Source organism: Oncorhynchus tshawytscha, linkage group LG17 (genome assembly GCF_018296145.1).
Source record: "Oncorhynchus tshawytscha isolate Ot180627B linkage group LG17, Otsh_v2.0, whole genome shotgun sequence".
Classification (NCBI taxonomy): Eukaryota; Metazoa; Chordata; class Actinopteri; order Salmoniformes; family Salmonidae; genus Oncorhynchus; species Oncorhynchus tshawytscha.
The window spans coordinates 15,515,453-15,539,031 of NC_056445.1; the positions used below are offsets into that span (position 1 = coordinate 15,515,453).

Here is a 23,579-nt window from a genome sequence, read left to right on the forward strand (position 1 = left end):
GCCGAAAGTTATTGTAAAACAAGAGGAATGACAGTTGACATGAAATTAATCATGGAATAAGGTTCGTTTTTGTTCACGTTGAGACAAAAAAAACAAGAAATATTTGCGTATATGCTGCAGTTAACGTTAGCAGCAAACCAACTTCACATGAAGGCGATCTAGCTAACGTAGCTAGCTAATTTTAGCCAATAAATATTGGCTATGGTGGGTTCATTTGACGAAATATATGTTTGTAGACATTATGTACTAGTTATTTCATGACAACTATGGACCTGAGGCACAAAGAAATACTCAGGAAACACCGGCTGGACCTGTCCAACCAAATTTTAATTGATGACACCATAGTTCAATTCCTGTACCAGGAGAACATTTTAAAGAGCCAGGTGGACGAGATTCAGTCCCAAAAAAGCAACAAAAAGAAGACGTTGAGACTGCTGGATATCCTTCCCACCTGAGGTCCGCGGGCGTTGGGTACATTTCTAAATTCCCTGGAGGAAGAGTTTACTTGGGTGAGAGACAAGTTACTCCAGGATTTGGAGCAACCCAATGCACCTGGGCAAAGTCCAACAGGTGAATCTGTTGCCAAGTGTTTGACGTCAAACTAACGTTAGGCTAGATTTTCAATGGCCATTCATTAGTACAGACAAAAGACCATAGAAATAGAATAGGTAGCTAGAACCAACCAACATAGCTCAAACCAGTGCTGGGCTTGATGGTCCTGGAATTTATTTTTTGGTATTTATGGTCCAACAGAATCTCTCATATTGACACCGAAACGCTCAGACATTATTTGACTGTAATAGATGACCTTTCTAACAATGCCCTTTTTATGTCTCAACTACCAGCATGTAGAAATGTGTGCTCAGTTTCTGCCGCGTGTGGTATTATGGTACCATGTATTATGGTACCATGGGGCGGCAGGGTAGCCTAGTGGTTAGAGCGTTGGACTAGTAACCGGAAGGTTGCGAGTTCAAACCCCCGAGCTGACAAGGTACAAATCTGTTGTTCTGCTCCTGAACAGGCAGTTAACCCACACTTCCTAGGCTGTCATTGAAAATAAGAATTTGTTCTTAACTGATTTGATTTTAAATAAAAATTCAAATGTACCACTAGGAGGTTTTTAGCCACATATGTTTGTGCTAGCTGTCTGGTGTATGTGTTTTTATAAATGAGCAAAATACACATATAAGGAATTGGCAACTCATTCTCATTCTGAGAAATAAGTTCTTATCCAGGTAAGACACTTGATTTCAACATCTAAACAAAGTGAACAGGCGCTGTTGTTCAAACAGTTGGAGACAGACTAGAGGGTGTGTTCATAACAGTTGGAGACGGACTAGAGGGTGTGTTCATAACAGTTGGAGACGGACTAGAGGGTGTGTTCATAACAGTTCGAACTGGTCTACCTTGTTAGCAAGCAAACATATCCAAGTTGCCTAGACTTGAAATAAGAAGCACATGGGCTTGTGCTTGAGAGATTGTTAATTTTCTATAATGCCTGCTACAATAAATGTATTAGTGGATGTATATGGTTCTGGTTAAATTTGTTACGAAAATTGCATTTTCATGAAAAATAAACAGGTTAAACTCTTTTGTTAAAATACTACAATTATTAGTGGGTCTTATGGTTGTGGAAGGCTTATAGTTAGCCTAGGTATACTTTCACAAGCACTGAATTCATTTGATTATTCCTGACAGTTTGAGATAGTGTTTTTTATCTTTAATTGTGCATTAAAGCTTATTTAGCGAACATTTACAAAATCGAAATATACAGTATATCGTGAATAAAAATAAAATAAAAATGAAGAGTTTTTTTGGGCCATATTGCCCAGCTATACTTTTGTATGAATAGTTTGGAAAAACAATATTTGTAGCTTTTTCTTTGGCACATACTAACCATATACAGTATGAAGCCATCCTTTTTATTTTGAATGTACAGTATCCGCGCAGAAAAGGGAAGATGGCGAGGAAATAGTCTGTTGTTTTTGGGACTGTCTAGGGTGTGAGTGTGTCGAGTTTCTCGCAGGCCTGGTTTCCCTGAAAGCTGTTTTCATTCTCAGCGCTAGCACCGAGGTCAGGCACACACTGCATCCTTCTTTCTAGGAAAAATATTTAATCAAAGCCATTTGTCTGTTCTCTATTTCTCCCTCTCACCCTCCTGTCCTGACCCCCTCCCAGCTGTTCAGATTGTAATAAATAGATGTGGGGGGGGTGGACAGGGAGGGGAGAAAAGAGAAAAGAAGCTGCTCTCAGATTTCCTAGAAGCAGCAGCACAGAGAACTGAGTGCAAGTAGAGCGTTTCAGGTGGAGGAGAGGACGAGAGCCTTCACTTTCTAAAGGCTTTTATTCTACTTGATTGAACACAGTGGGGAGAGTCTGGCGTTCTGAAAAGGATCATTTAGCCTGAAAATGATTTCATGCATTTTATACAGGCGCCTCTCACTGAATCATTTGGCGTAAATTCACATAAATGTATGGATGTGCTCTGCGGTTATCCCCAGCTTCCCCCGCTCCTGTTATGATGGCACAGAGGACATTGGTGGGTTGCCTTGGAAACCATGATGGTATTATGTTTTTCAATAACCCTTACCTCGTCTCTGCTTCACTCGCTGCCCAGTACACACACACACACACACACACACACACACACACACACACACACACACACACACACACACACACACACACACACACACACACACACACACACACACACACACACACACACACACACACACACGGTTGTATTAAATACATTTTATTGCCATCAGTGCATTTGTTTGGAACACATGCTGTCACTTCTTGTGCCCTCCTGCTCCTCTGCTGATGCAGTGACACAGAAGACATGCATCCCTCTATCAGCTCTCAGGTTACCATGGTCTCTGGTCTCCACCAGTAAGGGATTCCTGTAAGCACCTGATTGGATAGATGCTGGTACTATATGTCCTCTCATCATAACTTAACATGTCGTTAGAGCAGAGGTGGGCAATTCCAGTCGTCGAGGGCCTGATTGGTGTCACAGTTCTGCCCCAGCTAACATACCTGACTCCAATCACCTAATCATGATCTTCAGTTTAGAATGCGCTTTGATGAATCAGCTGTGTTTGCTAGGGATAGAGAAAGTGTGACACCAATCAGGGCCTCGAGGACTGAAGTTGCCCACCCTTGCGTTAGAGCTTTACCTCTTCCTGCACTGCCTGCTAAGAGGCATGCTGTGTAGGTTCTCTCTTCCACAGAACAGCGTGTGACAGGAGAATTAGACTAGCTGTCTACCAGGGTTTCCATGAGGAACATTTGGTGCGGAACAACCTGACCGGCAAGATTTTTAATTTACCGGACATTTGAGAAATTTACCACATGTCCCATAAATTTACAGGACAACCATATGTATTGGGGGCGTAAATGCATTAGGGCGTTCAGACAAGGTGCTCAAAATACTTTTTTGTTTGTTTATTGTAAATCATAACAGAATAGAAATGAGCCTGCAAATAGAAATGTCTGCTAAAAATCAAATGAATATCATTTAAAAATAGAAAATAACATTTAGCCTAGAAGAACAAGTCACCTACACAGTAATAAAACACAACTTCAAAGTATAATATCACTTGTGAAAGACCTGTCTTGATGGCTATTTGCATTAACATTTGAATGAATAAATACCAAAACACAGCTGTTCTCAAATACAATCTAGGCCTCTCATTTAATTTAGCCTAGGCATGAACATTTTAATTAGGCCTAATCAACAAAGCAACAATTATAAAACCGGCAATCATTGAGAGCTTACTTTACAATGCTCTTGTGAATTGAGGCCCGCGCCATGCATCTATGAAAGCACATGCTTCCAAAGCTCAAATGATCTCTCTTTTTACACTGCTTCTGGATGATGTTAAATGTTTATTGTAATTTGAAATATTGTGTGGTCGTGACCTGCTCTTTCCATGACGTAGACTGACCAGGTGAATCCAGGTGAAAGCTATGATCCCTTATTGATGTCACTTGTTAAACCCACTTCAATCAGTGTTGAAGAGGAGACAGGTTAAATAAGTTGTTGTTTTTTAAGCCTTGGGACAATTGAGACATGGATTGTGTGTGTGCCATTCAGAGGGTGAATGGGCAAGACAAAATATGTGCTTTTGAATGAGGTATGGTACGCTGCTAGGTTTTTCCCCGCTCAACGGTTTCCAAGTGTATCAAGAATGGTCCACCAGCCAACTTGACAACTGTGGGAAGCATTGGAGGCAACATGGGCCAGCATCCCTGTGGAACACCTTGGTCCTAATGTTTGGTGCACATGGCTTATTGATAGCAGCTGTTTCCTAATATAGGTAGTTGGCTGCCTAGTGATTGCAACTCTCTGATGTGAATAATAGGCAACGATGTTCTGTTACCAAGTGCTACTGAATAAGCTCAATTGGAGTGCACCAATTGCGTCATTATTCTAGTCTATCAATCCGTTTCAAATCTTTACACTATACAGTTGAAGTCGGAAGTTTACATACACCTTAGCCAAATACATTTAAACTCAGTTTTTCACAATTCCTGACATTTAATCCTAGTAAAAATTCCCTGTCCGTTAGGATCACCACTTTATTTTAACAATGTGAAATGTCAGAACAATAGTAGAGTGATTTATTTCAGCTTTTATTTCTTTCATCACTTTCCCAGTGGGTCAGAAGTTTACATACTAATTGAGTGTATTTGGTAGCATTGCCTTTAAATTGTTTAACTTGGGTCAAACGTTTCGGGTAGCCTTCCACAAGCTTCCCACAATAAGTTGGGTGAATTTTGGCCCATTCCTCCTGACAAAGCTGGTCTAACGGAGTCAGGTTTGTAGGCCTCCTTGCTCGCACATGCTTTTTCAGTTATGCCCACAAATGTTATATGGGATTGAGGTCAGGGCTTTGTGATGGCCACTCCAATAACTTGACTTTGTTGTCCTTAAGCCGTTTTACCACAACTTTGGAAGTATGCTTGGGGTCATTGTCCATTTGGAAGACCCATTTGCGACCAAGCTTTAACTTCCTGACTGATGTCTTGAGATGTTGCTTCAATATAGAGGTCGACCGATTATGATTTTTCAACGGCGATACCGATTATTGGAGGACCAAAAAGAAGCCGATACCGATTAATCTGCAGATTTTTTTATATTTTTATTTATTTGTAATAATGACAATTGCAACAATACTAAATGAACACTTATAACTTAATATAATACCTCAATAAAAATCAATTTAGCCTCAGGTCTAAGAATATATACTTCTGTGTATTGATTTTAAGAAAGGCATTGGTGTTTATGGTTAGGTACAGTTGTGCAACGATAGTGCTTTTTTCACAAATGCGGTTTTGTTAGAGCAACGATACGCACCGCATCGATTATATGCAACGCAGGACACGCTAGATAAACGAGTAATATCATCAACCATGTGTAGTTAACTAGTGGTTATGATTGATTGTTTTTTATGAGATAAGTTTAATGCTAGCTAGCAACTTACCGAGGCTACTTACTGCATACGCGTAACAGGTAGGCTCCTCGTGGAGTGCAATCAGAGGCAGGTGGTTAGAGCGTTGGACTAGTTAACTGTAAGGTTGCAAGATTGAATCCCGGAGATGACAAGGTAAAAATCTGTTGTTCTGTGTCACGTTCTGACCTTTATTTCCTTTGTTTTGTATTTATTTAGTTGGTCAGGGCGTGAGTTGGGTGGGCAGTCTATGTTTGTTTTTCTATGTTTTGGGGCATTTCTATGTTTCGGCCTAGTATGGTTCTCAATCAGAGGCAGGTGTCATTAGTTGTCTCTGATTGAGAATCATACTTAGGTAGCCTGGGTTGCACTGTTTGTTTGTGGGTGATTGTCTATGTTGTAGCTTCACGGTTGTCATTTGTTTATTGTTTTGTATGCAGTGTCAGTACTTTCTTTATTAAAGATTTACCATGGACACTTACCACGCCGCATATTGGTCCTCTGATCCGTTTCGCCTCTCCTCTTCAGATGAAGAGGAGGAAATCCGTGACATTCTGCCCCTGAACAAGGCAGTTATCCCACCGTTCCTAGGCCGTCATTGAAAATAAGACTGTGTTCTTAATTGACTTGCCTAGTTAAATAAAGGTGTAAAAAAAAAAAATTGTCCAAATCGGTGTCCAAAAATAACGATTTCCGATTGTTATGAAAACTTGACAATTTCGATTAATTAGTCGACCTCTACTTCAATATATCCACATTTTCCTACCTCATGATACCATATATTTTGTGATGTGCACCAGTCCCTCTTGCATCAAAGCACCCCCACAACATGATGCTGCCACCCCCGTGCTTCATGGTTGGGAAGGTGTTCTTCGGCTTGCAAGCCTCCCCCTTTTTCCTCCAAACATAACAATGGTCATTTTGGCCAAACAGTTCTATTTTTGTTTCATCAGACCAGAGGACATTTCCCCAAAAAGTATGATCTTTGTCCCAATGTGCAGTTGGAAACCGTAGTCTGGCTTTTTTATGGTGGTTTTGGAGCAGTGGCTTCTTCCTTGCTGAGCGGCCTTTCAGGTTATGTCGATATAGGACTCGTTTTACTGTGGATATAGATACTTTTGTACCTGTTTCCTCCAGCGTCTTTACAAGGTCCTTTGCCTTTGTTCTGGGATTGATTTCCACTTTTTCGCACCAAAGTACGTTCATCTCTAGGAGACAGAACGCGTCTCCTTCCTGAGTGATATAACGGATGCGTGGTCCCATGGTGTTTATACTTGTGTACTATTGTTTGTACATATGAACTTGGTTCCTTCAGGCATTTGGAAATTGCTCCCAAGGATGAACCAGAATTGTTGATGTCAACAATAATTTTTCTGAGGTCTTGGCTGATTTCCTTTGATTTTCCCATGATGTCAAGCAAAGAGGCACTGAGTTTGAAGTTAGGCCTTGATATACGTCCACAGGTACACCTCTAATTGACTCAAATGATGCCAATTAGCCTATCAGAAGCTTCTAAAGCCATGACATAATTTTCTGGATTTTTCCAAGCTGTTTACCAGCACAGTCAACTTAGTGTATGTAATCTTCTGACTCACTGGAATTGTGATACAGTGAATTATAAGTTAAATAATTTGCCTGTAGACAATTGTTGGAAGAATTACTTGTGTCATACACAAAGTAGATGTCCTAACCGACTTGCTAAAGCTATAGTTTGTTAACAAGAAATTTGTGGAGTGGTTGGAAAAACAAGTTTTGATGACCCCAACCTAAGTGTATGTAAACTTCCGACTTCAACTGTACATGACACGTGCGGCATGTGATGATCTTGCCTAAGGCGGCAGCAGAACTCCTAGGATGGGGCCGGACTAACAGTTTGCCTCAAATTTACTTGCATTTTTGCCCAACCTTGGCCTGCTCAAAGTGAGCCGCTGCTGTTGGGAAGTCAACACTGTCAAACTCCTTGGAGCAGCTTGCGATGTGAGATAGTGAGATCAGCCTCGTTACTTTGTCCTCAAGAAGGCGCCATCTTTACTCTGTTTTGGAGAAAGAATCCCCTCTCGCCGGGCGTACTGGAAACAGGGATAATCAACGCAATCTTCACCAATTTTTATCCATTCAGGGTACACTTAGCTGAAGTCCCCTATGAGGACCTTGTCTTTTGCTTGAGTAAAAATAAATTGCACACTCTCGACACTAATTTCCAAGAAGCTTGAAGATTTATTAGCCTATGAAGTATATTTGCCTTTGAAGGTAGAGTAAATGGACTGGTATTTCCATCAATTAATTGAATCCATTGCCAACTAATATATATATTTTTTCTTGTCTCTGACAATTTGGCCAGCAACATGATCTGCTTTTCATTTTGTTATTGGCCAAAAGCCAGCATTTACCGGCTAATGGAAACCTTGCCGCCTACTTTATCATGTACAGGAGGCTATGGCTAAATGGGAGCAGATTTGAAGATGTTTGACTAAAATGTTTCTTCTCCCACTGTTAGTCACCTGTTGCCATGGTGATCAGATATGACCATCGAACATTATCTAATCTAGATTGTCCCTTTTATCTCCTGTGCCATTGAAAACATGTTATTATCGTACACCGATTATCAAGATGACAACCTTCACAGTGGTACAACCCTAGCAAATAGATTGTAGTGTGTTCGTAGAAGGACCCTATCTATTTGGCATGTTTAGGGCATTGTAAAGTGAGAGTAAAAAATATATTATTGCTAAGTCCTTGTAGCTTGTTCTTAGAAGGCCCTTATCGAGGCTATTTGGCACGTTTAGCCAGGGCATGATAACGTGAGAGTTTAACTGTGTTCTTCATTGTAGCTTGTTCTTAGAAGGAGCTTATCTATTTGTCTCATGGAGGGTATAGTGTGAGTTAAAGCTGTAAACATGGAAGGCATTGTATAGTGAGAGTTGACGCTGAGGCCATAGTGGCTGTGGCCTGATAAAGAGCAGTAAATTCATGCTGAGACAGGCTGAGAGGGAGAGCGCCTTGTGCTGCTGCCTTGTTTCCGTTGCCAAGGGTGGCCCCCCTCTCCTTTAGTGCCTGCTGTCTGCTTTCCAGGAATCTTGGCAGGAGGAGTGTCTTCCCGTTCAAACGGTGAAACATTCAAGTTAGAGGCCCGCTGCTCCGCTCAGTGGTAGCCAGGCGACCAATCACACGGCCAGGACTAGGGCTGTGGCGGTCATATCATTTTTGTCAGCCGGTTATTGTCCTGCAAAAGACTTCCTGTCTCAAGATTAATTGACCGTTAACTAACATAAACAGGTTTAGCATCTCCAGGCCTCCACACATACAAGCTGCCTTTGGTACATCTACATTTAACAAAAGTATAATAAATACATTTAATATACACCATCACAATAAATCCATTATTTATTTTAGTCCGGTCAAAAGAGAAATTATGATATGAAGAAAACGAATTTCAGGTGAACAGAATGAGTTGAATAGAATAAAGGATATGTTTCCCATTACGGAGCCAGAGTGTTGGGACAGTAACCGAAAGGTTGCTGGATCGGATCCCTGAGCTGATAAGCTAAAAATCTGTCATTCTGCCCTTGAGCAAGGCAGTTAACCCACTTTTCCCTGGGCGCCGACGACGTGGATGTCGGTTAAGGCAGCCCCCCGCACCCTTTTCAATTTCGAATGACCCATTATCTGGGACCAGGGAAGTGGAAAAAATGAAATCTGTATACACTCAAATAGTGAATTGAGGCCCTGTGCCTTCCCGCCGGTTCGTTTTGTAGGCTACTTCTGTTTTTATAGCAGAGCATGTGCTTAATATGAGCAGCTGAGAAGTAAATATAAGAAGTTATTTCACTCCACTCACCAACCACTGTTTGAGGAGCATGCTCTGGCTGCCCAACAGGTGAAATATCTTTTGCCTTTGTCTCGCCAACCTTGTACCTGCAGTTACCCAGTGCTTCATTTGGGAAACCAAGTGAAATCTGTTTGGGAACATCAATAGTAACGGGTTCAACAAAATATACTTCACTGACCTGCCTGCTCAAGAACAGAATAAAGGAGAGCAAGAAGAAGATGGAAATGCATGGTGGTGAGATTCTGTATAGCTGAAGGTAATGTCACTCAATTAATTATGGAAATATAAAAACAATCCATATTACTAAACTATTCAAATACAAAATCACAAATTGTATGCTAACTGTAAGCAGCCCTTTACAATCAATGAACCAACAACATGGCCTAGGGCTATACATTCTCTCCCAGACTCATGGGTAGACATTTTGGAGTGTAGCACAATGTAACCAGTCCATCCAGTATGCGTCGTGCTTGACTTAGGGTGGAAGAAGTACAGTAGCTTTTTTTCAAGTCGGTCCATTTGACTATTTTCACCGAAATTCACAAAGGACATTACGCTATAGACACCTCCTGATTTATTTACTGTTAGTGTTTTATACACCATTTTCCATTACTTCTCCATGCCATTTAACCACCTTTCATTATTGTAGCCTACATTATTGACACTGGAAAGCTGCTGTGTCTGGTCTCATGTAGACCTGCCCCCTTACGCTGTGCCCTTCGAGGCACTTAGCCCCCCCACATAGAACTGCACTGTTAGTCGCATGTTGTCGACATGCTTGGCTGTTTCAACAGCAAATCATTTTGTCTTTGTAGAACAATTCCCTCATTAAATAAGTCTGGGATCAAATGGGTAAGGTAGGCAACGTCAAAGCAAGGTACAGTTGCATTTGCATTGTCAGAGTGGTTAGAGGGACAATCGAGCCCTAAGTACCAGACCATTAGTACCTGAGTACCACGCCATTAGAACCTGATGGAGGAACAATAGAGCTTGAGTACCAGACCATTAGGACCTGATGGAGGAACAATAGAGCTTGAGTACCAGACCATTAGGACCTGATGGAGGGACAATAGAGCTTGAGTACCATACCATTAGGACCTGATGGAAAGACAATAGAGCTTGAGTACCATGCCATTAGGACCTGATTGTCGTCAGTATGTTGGGTACTACAAAGGCTCAACAGTTAAGTGGATTTTTATTGTGGTCATGACTCATGACTGCCAGTGTGGCGGTAATACAGTCACCACAACAGCCCTAGCCAGGACCAGCTTAAATGTTTTATTTCAAAAAGTATTAATGGGGATCACGTGACCCTTGAATGAGATGGCCGCATGAACTAAGAGCTCAAGTTAAAACTTCTTTAGCGGCTACATAAGGCGACATTACAGGGGACATTTTTACCCGGACTCGAGCATTAGCGTCAGAAAAAGCCTCCAAGAAGCAGCTAGCTTCAGAAAAAGCTAGCGCCATTAGCCAGGAGCAAGAGTACCCTCCCCCAGGCCCAACCAATGACAACCTCGCACTCTGTCGAAGACATCCTTTCTGAGCTGAGATTCCAATGTACAGAACTCCACATCCAAGTAGATGGCATTAACTCTCGGCTCAGTGTGATAGGGGGGCAAGGTGACAACCCTGGAAAATGCTTTGCCTGACATCAACAACAAGAACCATCAATGCGGGGCGACTGGATGAGGCAGAGGGGCGAATCCTATCCATGGAAAACTCACTGACAGACGCCATGGAAACAATAGCATATGCTAAAAAGAAAATAGGGCATCTGGAAGAGAACAGAGGACCTGGAAAACAGGGGGAGAAGGAATAATTGTGTTCTATTAAATCTGGGCGAAAAAGAAGAGGGAAACATGCCACTGATCCTCTACCTGCAAGACAAACTTCCCGAGTGGCTCCACCTGTCCACCGACAGGCCCATAGAACTGGAGAGAGCTCACTGAGCACTGAGGCCCCCACCAGCAGCCCAATCACCATACGTTTCCCGAGATTCACCGACAAGGAACGAGTCCTGCAGGCGGTGCAAATCAACACCATTACAGTGGAAAACGCCAAACTCACTTTACACCAGGACCTGTCAGCTAGAATGCGCGGAGAGTTTGACGAGGTGAAGAAATACTCCATTGACCGAGGCATCTTCAGGGCATTCAAATACCCAAACGAGCTCAGGATTCTTCACCAAGGAGCCCTGCGACACTTCAAAACTCCCGAAGAGGCAAAAGGTTTTTTGAAGGACAATCCTGGTCACTGAGAAATGGACCAATGACTAAAAACGATTACTGTTATTACTAAAGGAGGTAAGACAACATATAGCGGCCATCCAAAGACCCACCCGCCCCGCTAAATGTCATTATAGCCGTCTAATTTGTATTTATTTTAGCTGAGAGGGATAGGCTCTATAGCCTAACCTAGGCCTACTAATGTTTCAGCCTACTTTTATTTCCCTTTTTTTAAACTATTATTATTTGTAGTTATCATTTTCACATAAGCCTCCACCATTGATAGTTTTGTCGATTTAAGACACATTTACAGACCTATCGAGAAGCTCAATGTTTAAATGTTATGCCTATGGCCGTATTCTGTTGATATGATGTTTTATTGAAAACAAACAACTTATCCTATAGATCCCTTCTAAGGACTTGCCCCAACATTTCTGTTTTATTTGGTCCTAACGATAAGCCCTATGACTTTTTGGGGAGGTATATGTAGGCTGGGCTATTGATTTTATTTTCTCCCACTTTTTTAATGTGGTCTGGACAGGGGCTACGTTATCACTTACTCAATGCAGGGTGGAGAGGATGAGGCATTTCTTTGGTGGGGTGGGGGAGACGTGCGTTGCCAACTGTTCCCGGTTTGATGTTTGTTTTTTCGGGACACAGAATTGAGACTGAGCGTGGCGGTAATAGATCCAACATGTCGAGCTGTTTGGGAACTCGTCTGGGGTGTTCAGAGATTGTTCTTTTATGTACACCATTTATTTTTTATTTTGTGATCGCAGCTGTAACTATTATCCACCTTTACCCAGAGATGACTTGCACTGGAGTTCGATGACTGTTCGATGACGTTGACTAGTACCTTAAATCTATTGACATGGAACTGCCATGGTCTAGGGCATGCAATAAAACATAAAAAGATACTATGTGCCCTAAAAAAGGAAAAAGCAGACATTGCACTATTACAAGAGACACACCTCTGTGATGCCGAACATGCCAAACTCCGCAGAGCTTTGGTGGGACAGGTGTATTTCTCATCTTTCAAATCAGAGGTACTTATGGTTCTTATCCATAAGAATGCTCCATTCATAATTGACAAAAACATACCTGATCCGGAGGGGAGATTTATTTTGATAACTTAGTAATTGGTTGCCCATACAGTGACAATCTTAAACATATACGTGTACAAACGGACCCATAGCACTTTCAGATCTTTGCCTTTGTCCACCTCCGCTTTGACCTCTGCAGAAACATTCCGAAGTCAAAGAGCTGGAAATTCAACACCTCCATGTTATCAAACGAAGCGTTCCATACATTGGTAACTACATGGATAGACAACTACACACAAGACAACAAAGATTCTCCTGTTTCTCAGGCCACAATGTGGGATGCTGCCATAGCCACACTGAGGTCATCTAATTGCATATGTTTCCTCTAAGAAAAAAGCTATGGAAGCACACAGACTAGATCTCGAGAGGGAGCTGGAACGCTGTGAAAAAGTACATAACCAGACAGCACCTCCCTGAGTCAACTTAAAGCAGCCAAAGCCAAACTGAACTTGGACTACACTCAGGAGATAAAAAAGAAAAGTTGTCTTTACTAAACAGAAATACCATGAGTATAGCAATAGGCCCAGTAGATTGCTTGCTTACCAATTAAAAAAGGACCAGTCAGAGCGTACAATCATGGCTATCCAAACAGCAGAGGACGAGGTCACATATGACCCAAAAAAGATCAATTTAACTTTTCATGATTTTTACTGCAAACTATATACCTCTGAGAGAAAACACACGGAGGCAGAACTCCACTCTTTCCTAGAGGGAATCTCACTACCTAAATTATCAGAGACCAACCAAGAAGATCTCAACTCCCCCTTCACTCCTGAGGAGATCCTGGAGGCAATTACCTCCAAGCCACCTAATAAGTCCCCAGGCCCAGATGGATTCCCCAGAGAGTTCTACAAAGCTTTTTGGCCCCAGCTCAGCCCTATCTTCATGCAATGCTGGATGATTTTTGCAAAACCTGAGTTCTCCCAGACTCAATGCACACAGCTAGCATTACAGTGTTGCTCAAAAAAGACAAGGACCCTCTATCCTGCTCGTCCTTCCGGCCCATAAGCTTGTTGGATTTCGACTACAAAATAATTACCAAATTGCTCGCCAAAAGACTAAACACTTCATCCCAAAATAATAAAAGCGGACCAAACTGGATTTATTAGAGACAGGTACTCTTCTGATAACATTCACCGTCTTTTTTAGATATTATAGATCAAGTAAACGCACAGAAGACCCCTATCCTGCTGGCTTCACTGGATGCCGAGAAGGCGTTTGACAGGATGGAGTGGAGCTTTCTGTTTTCATTCTTAGAAAAGTTCAATATGGGCCCAAACTTTATTAAATGGATTAAGTCCCTATACTCTCATCCAAATGACATGGTGACTACTAACAGACTGAACTCTGACAGATTCCCTTTGGGACGGGGCACAAGACAAGGGTGCTCGTTGTCCCCCCTGCTCTACTTGTTGGGGGCGGAGCCTCTGGCAGAGCTGATAAGGAGCAATCCAAGTATTATGGGTGTTTCTGCAGGCGGCCTGCAGCACAAGATTGCGCTCTACGCGGATGATGTCTCGCTCTACATATCCAACCCTGAGAAATCCCTCCCATTTTAGACAGTTCAATATGGCAAGTTTTCAGGATATAAGATACATTTTAACAAATCCACTGTTTGCCCTCTCAATCTTACACTCACCAGCTCTATGAAGACACTCTGTCCATTCCAATGGAAGACACAGGGGTTTCAATACCTTGGGATTTTCGTAACACCAGATCTGAATAGCTTTTCGATGGAAAATTATCTTCCACTCGTGGATCGAATCAAGAACGATCTCCAATCCTGGATCTCCCTCCCAATTTGCTTAGTCGGAAGAATTAATGTCATCCGTATGAACATCCTCCCTAGATTGAACTATTTATTTCAGATGCTCCCATGCTATCTTTCCTTTGTCAAAACAACTAACCAAGGCATCACCAAATTTATATGGGGCAATAAAAATCCTAGGATCAAGTTCTCCACTCTATCGAAACCTGAATCTAAGGGTGGTCTTGCCCTTCCCTCCCTTCAATTGTACTACTGGTATGCCCAAATCTGCAACATGCTAACATGGATCACAAACAGACAAGACTCAACGTGGATTCAGATAGAAGCCCAATCCTGTGGTTCATTGCCCCTAAGCTCAATTATATTCATTAATAACTTTAGTGAAGTGGGCAACCCAGCCAAAACCTTTTGTGATTTACAGCACCCTACTAGGGTGGTGAGACTGAGAAATACCTGTGCATTTCCTCCCATATATCTTCTCACTCGCCTATAGTATGCAACCCAGGCTTGCCAAAAGCCCCGAGTAATGTCAACTTTAATCTTTTTTATCCTCTAGTAATCAGGACCTTTTCAGATCTATTTCATCAGAAAACCACTACACTGAAATCCTTTCAAGAGCTCTGCGGTGAATTCAATGTGCCAAGATCCATAAAAATAAAAAAAATCTTCAAATTAGATATGTAATTTCCTCATTTACTTCCAAGAGGAGATTTAGAGCTTAGCTGAATGAAGTTGAAACCCTTCTTGCTACAGCACAGTCCATTAAAGGCTAAATCTCCTATCTATAGACTTCTTTCTGAGAATGGGTGCTCCTCCTTTATTCCTTTGAAAATAATCTGGGAAAAGGACCTTGGTCTGACTATCAGTGATGAGGTATGGGCGGAGGTTTGCGACAGGGTATATATATACTACTCCTCTACTAATGTAAAAATGAAAATCTAATTACACATTTTTGTACAAATTGTATTACACTCCAATGAGACTCCATAGAATGAAAACAGACATTTCTCCTAACTGTAAAATATGTACCTCTGAAAGTGGAACCTATATGCATGTATTTTGGAGCTGTAGAGCGATTGCCAGATTTTGGCAATCTATACATACTGCTGCACAGAAAATACTAGATGTACAGTTAGATACACGGGGTCATATCAATCTTAATGCCCACCAGGACTTTGTTCTTGATCCTGACAGAGAACATTTGTTTGACTATCACATACTTAGCTAAGAAATGTATTCTTCTATTGTGGGCTTCTAATACTTCTATGTTTAAAATGTGGATTGACCAGATTGTTGACTTTCTTCCTCTTGAAAAGCTCACTTATGACCTCCGCAAGAGACAGCCCAGGTTTGATAGACTCTGGTCTCCACTGCTCAACTATATGTCAAATGGGACAGAGTGAATGGGGTGATTAGGGAAATGAGCAGATACATGTTGTAAGGTGCTGTAAAAACTAATAATTTGCTCATCGTCTCAGCTAAGGCTGGAAATAGCTAATAAGAACCTTGATAGTGCTGTTGCGTTATTATTTTAATCTGTCATCTGTGAATGTGGAATGTGTTTTCTGGGTTGATTTGAAAAACAAGAACTTAACTTTAAATTGAAAAAAATAAATGATGAATTATTGTGGAGGCTACATTTGAAATGCAGCTGTTACAAACATACAGTACATTGTACTGACTAGTTTAATAAGCTGCGTGTCCGGCCAGAACTAGTTTAAATGGCCAACTGTGCCCAAATTGGTAACACATAGCTGCAGTGGCTGCCATGAAATCATTTTAACTAAGATAAAACCATTTTTAAAAGGCAGCACCAAACATTTGTGTCCTGACAAGGCATCAGAGTCACATGAGGACACGGGAAACTTTCCTGGAAACAGCCCTCTGAGCTAGAGGAGAAAATCATGATTATTTTAGGCCTCCACACAGGGGTTACACACGCACACAAACACACACACACCATTACTCCCACTCACTTTGTCTCTGTCAGTCTGTGTAGCCATGAACAAGGTAGTTTGGCGAGAGTCCTGTACCTTTTTGGATTGTTTTCTTTGCCTACTCAGGGTTTTGGTTCATGCTTTTAGTCATCGTTCATCCCTTCGTTATTACGTTGCAGTGTAGGTGCTAATAACTGAGCTAAAAATGGAATTGAACAAAATGAATGGAACTCTTTGAACTTAGATGAATGGATCTGAGTTAGTTGGTTATGAAAATAGGGAAACAGCGTGGTGATGTTGGGTTTTTACTATGTAGAATGAACTAGGCATTGCTACACAGCCCTTACCTACCGGGACTACTGTCCGAATGGCCTCATACACTTCCAAATACTCTGGTTTATTTCAGTTACACGTCAGCATGCCCTGCCCCCCTCCTCATCAGTGTGTGAGAGAAGGTGAGGTTGGACCGCCTGCTCTTCTCATAAAGAGGCGATTCCTAGAAAAGTGTTCCGTTTCGTCAGTTTTTTTTCTCTCCCATAGCTCCTTATTTGGTTACAATCTCTCTTGCGTCCTCTCCCTCTAGACCTACTCACTCACTCACAACTCACTCACTCACTCATTCACTCACTCACTCACTCACTCACTCACTCACTCACTCACTCACTCACACACTCACACACTCTCTCTCTCACTCACTCACTCACTCACTCGCACACTCTCTCTCACTCTCTCTCTCTCACACACTCACTCACTCTTTCACTCTCTCTCACACTCTTTCACTCTCTCTCTCTCTCTCTCTCTCTCACTCTCACTCTCTCTCTCTCTCTCTCTCTCTCTCTCTCTCTCACTCTCTCTTTCTCACTCACACTCTCTCTCACTCACACTCTCCCTCTCTCACTCACACACAGGCCTATTTCTCAAAAGCTCCCAGCATCTTAACTGTTAGCATACTCGCCTTTCAGCAAATGTTTTTTCAGGGGAAAAAAGGTTTTGTTTAGTTGTAACAGCCGTCTTTCACACAGCCCTGTCAGTGTCTCTCCCCATGTGCTCTCCCTCTTGAGTTTCTGTGTGTGTCCCCTTTGTTAGCGAACAGATGAAGGCCTGGCCTGGTTGGGCCGACCCGTTCTTAGCATGCATTAGGGAACATGATGGACTTCAGAGTCCTACTGTCTCACTTGTGACACTGGGATAAAGGTGTTCCCTGGCATTGTTACCCAGGTTTGAGTTGCTTTGCGTAGGTTGTCAGCTGCTAGCTATCCCATGAGGCCTCTTGTTCAATAGTAAGAAATGTTGATCAATGAAAGATCTCTGAAAAAGAAAGTAGCCGCACATTATCAGATGTAATCTCCCAGCAGGAGCATTAGAACACCTACTCTCATTAACTGGCAGTGTCATGTTTGGCAGTTCTGTCAGTCACTCTTTTGGGAACTTGACACGTGACCTTTTGGAACCGGAACCCCCCTCCTCCAGTTTATAGGAGTTAGGAGTATTAGCTCAAACTCTGTTGTTTCTTCTCAGCACGTTGTATTTCCAAAGTGGATGACGGCATGGATGATTATGGGTGAAATTCTAATTGTCCCTCAGCTGCTTGGCCATATAATTTCAACAGGGGGTCAGTTTGTGTGTTGCCCTCATCGCGGCCCAGTGAGTTCTCAACTGTCCATTAATCGGATGACAGCCATTAGCTCGCCAGACATGTCATGGGCCTGGCCCTGTGTGTGTGTGTGTGTGTGTTGGGGACATTTAAAGATAGATAGGCATTGTTTAATTTTATTAACGTTTTCCTTTTGTGTAATATGTATGATTTCCAGTGTGTTTTTTTATTTGGGACACTCATTTGTGTACTAGTTGATGGTCACTTGATACTAATGTCATGGATTGTTCATATCTGATAGTGATTGACACCAGACTGGAGGTATGAGGACAGGGGACGCTGATTGTTATTGTATTCTGTGACACTGACTCTGTAGCAGCTGATGTTGTGACTTCCTACAAGCCCCTCGGTGGGTGTTTACAGAACATTGGTGCTGTGAGATTAGAATATAAGGTCCTGCTTCTCTGCTTCTGTGCTGGAGGTGTTTCCCTGTTGCAACTTGTATTAAACCACATTGATTTACTTTCTCTGTAACTTCTTTAATTCACCTGGAAAATCCCTGTTACCTGTGTGTGTACACGCGTAATCTGTGATGAGTTGGGCAGGGTTATGAAATCCTCTTGTATGGGGGGTCGGAGTGCAGTGACACAGCCCTGCACAGTGATCCTTTTGTCTGAAGGGTCAAGAGAGCAACTGGCACTATCAGCACTGAGTGGAGGGAGCTGGAGGTAGACTGAGGGAGGAAAGCAAAAGATTCCTAAAACGAGAGGGAGGCACAGAGAATGGATTGAATTGTGGAAAGGAAGGAGAGCGCGATTGCAGTGGGAGTAGCGGGAGGGAAGAAGGCAGGGAATTGGGGATACAGTATAGGCCTAAGCAGGGAGGAGAGCGGGGGGAAGAGGAATAGGGCGCGGAGGAGACACAACTGATGGGCTATTGACTCACCGTGCTGCCCCAAACTCACTGACCGTACACCTCCTTATACCGTCTCATAACAGCCTCACATCCATCTGTGTCCTTGGTTCCACCATACCTGCTGAACGTAACGTGGCTGGACCTTGACCTGCTCTATACATACAATGCATGATATACAGCTGTCCCCAAAGCATGTTTGTTTACTATGCAAACCCTGTCACCTCCATGTCTGCACCCTTTTGATACCCTCTCCAAGGACAGTTACCCTCAGCCCCTTACCGGCTGGGCAAGAAGACCATCCATAGGTGACAAACAACTGACTGCATTTTGAAGCGAGTCGACTGCAGCGCTCAAGCCACATCTACGATATCCCATTCCCATCAGCCAGAGAGGGAGAGATTGGTTTTGGATCATCGACTGTAGTTTCCAAGCTAGTTTTCCATCCAATTGACGACCGATTTTCATGCAGATATTCTAAAATCTGCATAAAAACCACTATGCAGGTTTTCCCAGCAGAGACTCGTTTCCATCAGATTGACTTGTTGCGGATAAAAGGTTGTGCGTGATGACGTAGCACAGTGCACATAAAAAATCTATTAAAAAACGTTTGCGGTTAAATTCCCATATGCCAAATAAAAAATACAAGTTAAATGGGTTTTCAATTGATGGGATTGGCACACGAAGCAAAGGTGACAACTGGTCTTGGTAAGTGTGCTCTGGTTAACAGCTCTCAGATACAGTGTAGGTGGGCCAGCCTACATGATGACATTATTATTGACTTTCATTTGTCAAATGGCTGTCAAGCATTGATCATCATGTCCCCAGAATAAGACCCTCAATATGTCTTGGAAATAAGCATCAAGATCATCACCCTGTGAAGTTCATCGTAAATGATTTTGTCTGTAGCCTAAAAAACTGTAGGCTGAGCTGTAGTGGGAGGAGCACAGAACATACCACGTTACTCCCAAGTTTACTTTCGATATGACTGGTTATTATATCAATATTTGCGTACAAAGGCATTTCCACCACCATTTCTCACCTAATACATTTTAGACACAAAATGATCCCACCTAGCATATTTTGATGATCCCACCTAGCATATCTTGATGATCCCACCTAGCATATCTTGATGATCCCACCTAGCATATTTTGATGATCCCACCTAGCATATTTTGATGATCCCACCTAGCATATTTTGATGATCCCACCTAGCATATTTTGATGATCCCACCTAGCATATTTTGATGATCCCACCTAGCATATTTTGATGATCCCACCTAGCATATTTTGATGATCCCACCTAGCATATTTTGATGATCCCACCTAGCATATTTTGATGATCCCACCTAGCATATTTTGATGATCCCACCTAGCATATTTTGTTTTGACGACATCTGGACATTTTTTACCCACGTTTGCTGTTTTCTGTCGTGGCTTCTTTTTTCTTTATCCGACATGTACTTTACTCGCATGAAAAGGTTGGATGGAAACCTGGTTTTGGATAGATGAATATTGTGGAGAGAAGAAGATTCATGTTGGAAGAAGAGGGAGAGAAATGAACGTGGGGAGAAGTGTATAGCCCAGGTCTACAGAACTAGAGGACAATTTAAATTTTAAAAACCATGTATTTTTAAACCTGCCTGCTCTCCATCTCCCCACCTCCTCTCAGGAAGAGGAGGATGACCTGGTCCTTCATGTGGTTTTGGTGTGACTCAGGAAGAGGAGGATGACCTGGTCCTTCATGTGGTTTTGGTGTGACTCAGGAAGAGGAGGATGACCTGGTCCTTCATGTGGTTTTGGTGTGACTCAGGAAGAGGAGGATGACCTGGTCCTTCATGTGGTTTTGGTGTGACTCAGGAAGAGGAGGATGACCTGGTCCTTCATGTGGTTTTGGTGTGACTCAGGAAGAGGAGGATGACCTGGTCCTTCATGTGGTTTTGGTGTGACTCAGGAAGAGGAGGATGACCTGGTCCTTCATGTGGTTTTGGTGTGACTCAGGAAGAGGAGGATGACCTGGTCCTTCATGTGGTTTTGGTGTGACTCAGGAAGAGGAGGATGACCTGGTCCTTCATGTGGTTTTGGTGTGACTCAGGAAGAGGAGGATGACCTGGTCCTTCATGTGGTTTTGGTGTGACTCAGGAAGAGGAGGATGACCTGGTCCTTCATGTGGTTTTGGTGTGACTCAGGAAGAGGAGGATGACCTGGTCCTTCATGTGGTTTTGGTGTGACTCAGGAAGAGGAGGATGACCTGGTCCTTCATGTGGTTTTGGTGTGACTCAGGAAGAGGAGGATGACCTGGTCCTTCATGTGGTTTTGGTGTGACTCAGGAAGAGGAGGATGACCTGGTCCTTCATGTGGTTTTGGTGTGACTCAGGAAGAGGAGGATGACCTGGTCCTTCATGTGGTTTTGGTGTGACTCAGGAAGAGGAGGATGACCTGGTCCTTCATGTGGTTTTGGTGTGACTCAGGAAGAGGAGGATGACCTGGTCCTTCATGTGGTTTTGGTGTGACTCAGGAAGAGGAGGATGACCTGGTCCTTCATGTGGTTTTGGTGTGACTCAGGAAGAGGAGGATGACCTGGTCCTTCATGTGGTTTTGGTGTGACTCAGGAAGAGGAGGATGACCTGGTCCTTCATGTGGTTTTGGTGTGACTCAGGAAGAGGAGGATGACCTGGTCCTTCATGTGGTTTTGGTGTGACTCAGGAAGAGGAGGATGACCTGGTCCTTCATGTGGTTTTGGTGTGACTCAGGAAGAGGAGGATGACCTGGTCCTTCATGTGGTTTTGGTGTGACTCAGGAAGAGGAGGATGACCTGGTCCTTCATGTGGTTTTGGTGTGACTCAGGAAGAGGAGGATGACCTGGTCCTTCATGTGGTTTTGGTGTGACTCAGGAAGAGGAGGATGACCTGGTCCTTCATGTGGTTTTGGTGTGACTCAGGAAGAGGAGGATGACCTGGTCCTTCATGTGGTTTTGGTGTGACTCAGGAAGAGGAGGATGACCTGGTCCTTCATGTGGTTTTGGTGTGACTCAGGAAGAGGAGGATGACCTGGTCCTTCATGTGGTTTTGGTGTGACTCAGGAAGAGGAGGATGACCTGGTCCTTCATGTGGTTTTGGTGTGACTCAGGAAGAGGAGGATGACCTGGTCCTTCATGTGGTTTTGGTGTGACTCAGGAAGAGGAGGATGACCTGGTCCTTCATGTGGTTTTGGTGTGACTCAGGAAGAGGAGGATGACCTGGTCCTTCATGTGGTTTTGGTGTGACTCAGGAAGAGGAGGATGACCTGGTCCTTCATGTGGTTTTGGTGTGACTCAGGAAGAGGAGGATGACCTGGTCCTTCATGTGGTTTTGGTGTGACTCAGGAAGAGGAGGATGACCTGGTCCTTCATGTGGTTTTGGTGTGACTCAGGAAGAGGAGGATGACCTGGTCCTTCATGTGGTTTTGGTGTGACTCAGGCAGAGGAGGATGACCTGGTCCTTCATGTGGTTTTGGTGTGACTCAGGAAGAGGAGGATGACCTGGTCCTTCATGTGGTTTTGGTGTGACTCAGGAAGAGGAGGATGACCTGGTCCTTCATGTGGTTTTGGTGTGACTCAGGAAGAGGAGGATGACCTGGTCCTTCATGTGGTTTTGGTGTGACTCTATTATAAAAAGTAGTTTCCAGGAACAGCTGTTAAGTGTTCCTGATCTGCCCACCTCTGTTATGCAACACGTTTCAGATATAAAAACACCACAATATCTCATTATATCGCTCTGTTTTCTAGGCCTATCTCTCACTCTTGTTCCCGCTCTCCTAAATGGAGGTCATTATCTGTCAACAAATTAGCTGATAGTTTTGTTTTTTTTCCTTTCAAGTCCAATAAATGGATATGGAATTACATAACGTCAAGTCTTATTTTCACAACCTATTGTTGTAACATTACGCCACAATGAGTCAGCGACGGGGTTTTATTAAATGGAAATTGATACTGTCGCTCTCTCTCTCCCTCCATCCATCTCTCCCTCCACCCATCTCTCCCTCCACCTCGCTCTTCTTCCCATCTCTTTTCTCTGTTTCCCTCTTTCCCTTCCAAAGATGAGTGGAACATTCCAGAGGTGACGCTCCAAGCAGTGCCGTCCGACAGACGGTTGTCCTGACTGGCATCCCGTATCGGTTCGGAGTGGGAGTCGATTCTCCTTGACTTGGGCCTCTCCACGGGGGCGCTGTACCGTTGCCGTGCCGACCACCCTCTGAGCTCAGGTGCTAGCAGGGCTGATCCAGTGGAGACAGAGCAAGGGGAGGAGCGCTACAGTCCACAGGCTTCTCCAGAGCCTGCAGTCCACTGACATCCACCCCTCTACCCTGGACGAGGTGTTCCAGTGAGGGGAGAGGACACACTGGATCATGGATGAAATCCTAATTGGATGACAGCCATTAGCTCAGCCAGACCAGGGTTTCTGATAGGAAAATGTGGTGCTGGACATGTGACCGGAAACTTTTCTTTTACCAGACATTTGAGATCTGCCAGACCCATATGCATTGGATGCATAACCTGATTAGGGCGTCCACCCACAGTGCTCAGAATGACACAAATCACATTTACATTATGGTAATTGATATTAACAGAACATGCAAGTCGAGGATACAACAATGAAGATATAATAAGTGTCCACATTTGCTTTTCCTCAGCCAACAAGACGACTAACAGCAACATCACTAGCCTGTCAATAGTAGAATAGTTAACCTATTCTATTGGTCAGCTTATTG

At 43.2% G+C, this 23,579-nt stretch overlaps 1 pseudogene; it reads left to right on the plus strand.

The window, feature by feature from the left end:
- The first annotated feature begins 266 nt into the window (after positions 1 to 266).
- Positions 267 to 23,195, plus strand: LOC112217263 (annotated as a pseudogene).
- The last annotated feature ends 384 nt before the right edge of the window (positions 23,196 to 23,579 follow it).